The sequence below is a fragment of the Terrapene carolina genome, unplaced genomic scaffold, assembly GCF_002925995.2.
Source record: "Terrapene carolina triunguis isolate 2854851 unplaced genomic scaffold, T_m_triunguis-2.0 Scaffold95, whole genome shotgun sequence".
Taxonomy (NCBI): Eukaryota; Metazoa; Chordata; order Testudines; family Emydidae; genus Terrapene; species Terrapene triunguis.
The window spans coordinates 15,538,058-15,541,988 of record NW_020664446.1 but is presented as its reverse complement, the minus strand read 5'-3'; the positions used below and the strand labels follow the sequence as shown (position 1 = coordinate 15,541,988).

The 3,931-nt window shown below is 48.0% G+C and overlaps 1 protein-coding gene across 2 annotated transcripts in view; it reads left to right on the top strand.

Annotated features, from left to right (window-relative positions):
* The first annotated feature begins 3,450 nt into the window (after positions 1–3,450).
* FAM204A (family with sequence similarity 204 member A) overlaps positions 3,451–3,931 on the top strand; it is a 26,332-nt gene continuing 25,851 nt past the window's right edge. The window contains exon 1 of one of the 2 annotated variants that reach the window (XM_026651077.1): positions 3,451–3,493. The gene's annotated coding sequence lies outside the window, so the exon portion shown is untranslated. Of the gene's footprint in view, positions 3,494–3,589; positions 3,611–3,931 lie in introns of those variants that run through there. The other variant, XM_026651080.1, reaches the window with a different exon arrangement.

Here is a 3,931-nt window from a genome sequence, read left to right as displayed (position 1 = left end):
AAAAATGAGCAGGCCCATTAAGTCAATGATGTAAGAACATTCATATGTCAGGGTTTGCATTTACGTTGCACTATTCTTCCCTTCCCCTCCGCCCCCACACACAATATTTTTTAAAAATTTGCTCCTCCTTTTCTGTCTGTGGTGCTTCCCAGGGTTACCCAGAGTTGTGAGACACCTCTGTTGTGAAGAAGCCTTGTCTGTACCTGCCCTGACTCTTTCAGCCACAGGCAACACAAGCACTCCCCTCTCAGCCTACATGGGCTCCACTCTCCCTTGTGCAGATTAGTGATAGGCACATTCCAATCCCCAAATTCTCAGAGCATACCCCTGCAGTGTCCAGTCTTTTATCCACTGGACACTCACAGAATTACCAGACCCATGCACTGCTGCTTACTAATTACACCTTAGAACACAGCACCGCTTAACACACAGCACGTATATTTGTTTATAGCGAATGCAAGTATAAGTTTATTTAACAGAGATTCATATGATAGCAAACAGAAATACTGGAAACTAAGGATTAGATATAAAAAAAATCATATCACACAATCTAGAGCTTAAACTCAACTAACAAGATGCCCTCTTGTGTGGTGACGACGCAGGAAAGGAAACAGAACACCAGGTTTGTTGGTAGCCAGAGAGCTTTACAAGCCTCCTGCAAAAAGCCTCTGAGGAAAAAACCTTTCCTGGGGTTTTTATTCTTCTCCTTACTTTGTTTACAACTTATCTGAGTAGTTACATTCTTGCCCATTCAGAAGGCAGGCAGTATACATGAGCATGAGATTACAAACCCATCTCTTAAGCGCGTGAACAGCAGCTGCAAAGGTGATGTCAGGCTGCCAATAAGTTTTCCAAACATAGGCGCTAGAACAAGGTCACTCCCGCCTCATTGCCAAGGGAACAGTTTGCCGTTCTTCAAGGCTTATGATTAGGGAGCAACACATTCCTACACTCTTGTCTAACAAAGTACTGCTTACTCCAAGTCCTTCTCACAGTGTTTTTGAACCAGAATGGCTGAGACCCCTCTTTCTAAGGCCAAGCCTGCTGTCAGCTTGCCTCCCCCAATGAAGCATGTGAAGGCATCTTTCCGCACACCCCGCTATACCAGACCTGTCCTTTGTTCTTCACCTCTAACACAGAGTCCCCCACCCATTTATCTCTTCCTGTTAATTTTGCTTTTGACATCCTCAATGTCTTATTAGCATTTGACTCAGTATGGAAATACACTCTCATTGTAAGACAAGATACACAATAATCAACCACAGAGATAAGCATCTCCAATCTTCTGTCTGCTGGAACCTGACTTAAGGCATGCTACCTCTGGTTGACCTACTTTTAACTACAAGGCCTTAGGAACATAATTTCCAATATAAACATATCTCCTTACATATTATCTGCATATATATTTCAAAAGATTATGATGATCAGTGTGACACAGGCTTTCAACGGAAACCTAACATGACACTCTTTGGTGAGCTAGAATATAAATATTACACCCAAGGAATCCCTGTAACCCTTATGCACCCCTGTACCCAATGCCAGTTGGTATCAAGAGGTTCTTGGGTCACATTGTCCCAATAACTAAATTGTTTGTCCATATCTCGGTGAAGATTAAAAAAAAAAGGTATTTAGGCGCCTAACATCCATTGAAATGTCAATTTTACTGAATGTTAGGAACCTAAATACCTTTTTGGATCTGCACTCACTACAGCGATTCCTACCTCATAAGTCAATTTGATATCAAGTGTGCAACCATCCAATCTGTAGAAAATGTTGCTTCCAAATCTTCTCATGTCACTTCAACCACATTACTTTTCCATCTTTTAGTCACAGTGTTCTAACAGTGATGCCAGCCTCAATATCCCTTTTATCTCTTCCTCCGAGGGTGACCAGACAGCAAGTATGAAAAATCGGGACAGGGGGTTGGGGGGTAATAGGAGCCTATATAAGAAAAAGACCCAAAAATCGGGGCTGTCTCTATAAAATCGGGACATCTGGTCACCCTACTTCCTCCCTCTTTGCCTTCTCCCATGCTGCTCTCTTCACAGGAAATACCTTGCCTGAACCTCTTCACCAAGCCATATTCAAATCCCTCCTGATCACCCACTTTTGCTGTCACCCATGAAAACTAAAGAGTAAGAAAAAGTTAAAATAAAGTGTAACAGAACTTTCCAAGCGAGTATGTGCCTTAGTGAATACCGTGTGCAGTCATGTATCTTTTATTATTTACCTTTCAAACATCTGGCAGACTCAGTTTCCTGGATCAGAATCCTAGATTTGCTCCTCAGAAAAGATCACGTCTACAGATTTTTTCGGAGCTAGCTAGGGAAAACTGAGGCTCTGACCTGCAACTTGTTCTGTGCAGAACATATTGCAGGATTAGGGCCTAAATTCTTTGAGATTTCCTCTTTCTGCATGATTTGTTGATGGTGGCTGCTTCTTGATGTTTTAAAAGGATTTTTTTTTTCAGCCTTGAGAAGTAAAGTACAATTCCTTTGAGATGATTAGGCAAATGTTTCCTAGTGGAAATATTTGAATATTTTGATATTGTGCAATTTTAATTAATGGAAAGACACCTAGAGTTTGGGATGGATGTTTTTTTAATGTTTGTCTACAGTAACCAAGATCCCTGGGATGTTTTTGCCTGGAGCGACAGTCATGACTCTGACTGAGTCCATTTTACAAGGCGTTAAAACATCCCAAAACCCCTCCAGGAGTGATGCAGGGAGTGATGCTGATAACTTCACAACACAAATCTCCCCATAATGTACCCACTGTGCTCGCTGGTAACACACCTCCCTATTACTTCCTAGAGCAGAGAAGTGTCCCAATTATTAGGGTGCTTTGTAGCAGGGATCTTATGGGGGGCAATATTGTGCAAGCTGGACACTTGTCATCCGAAGGGAGTCTTTAATCTTAGTCCAGCCCATGCTTTGCTGCACCTTGGGCTACCCACATTTGCCACCCTTGCCTGTCAATTGCCCTTCTCTCCAAATCTTCCCATGTCATGTTGAGGTAGAGCACAAGGGATCCCCAAATGAGGGAGCCTCTCCCTAGCCCTAAAGTGAGGGTGTCACTCATCTCCTCTCCCTATAATACGAACTTCCCAAAGGAGCAGCCTCTCATCTCCCAGTGGCACCCTGACCCCAGCCGCGAGGGGGTGTCTGTCTTCCCCCCAATTGGGAGCCTCTCTCCTCCAAGGCGCCCCCCAGTGCCTCAGCCCCAACCCTTCCTAGCAATGGTGGAGAGACCCCCACGCTGAGGATGGAATCTCTCTCCTCTCCCTCCCCGAAGATGGGGCCGGCCTCTCGCCACTTGTAGTTCAGCCCAGCCAAAACCAGGCCCAAGCCGGTTGGCATGGAGACCACGGCGAGCGGAGGGAGGCGGGGCGGGCCAGCAGCAAAGCAGCCGCTGATTGGCTGGGGGAAAGGTGCCCAATAGCAGGGTAAGATGTTAATAAATCTTCAAGATGGCGGCGAGGTAAACACGGCGGGTGAGTGGCTCCCGCGGTCGCTGCCGGTGCCTGAGGGGCAGCAGGGAGCCGGTGCGGGGGGAGGGAGCGTCAGTTCATTGCATACGGGCGGCACCTGGCGGAGGAGGGAGTCCGGAGGTGCAGCGCGGGGGTAGCTGGGGGTGGGGGCCGCTGGCTGAGGGGCAGGGTAATGGGGGGGGGCGGTAGTGGGAGGATGCTGGGGGGCACGGGGTCGGGGTTGCTGGGTGAGGGCCGGGGCAGGGTAGTGGGGAGTTGCTGGGGGGCAGGGGGTGGGGATTGCTGAGTGAGGAGCGGGGTGGCGGTAGTGGAGAGGTGCTGAGGGGGTGGGGGTTGCTGGGTGAGGAGCGGGGTGGCGGTAGTGGAGAGGTGCTGGGGGGCAGGGGGTGGGGGTTGCTGGGTGAGGAGCCGGGTGGCGGTAGTGGAGAGGTGCTGAGGGGG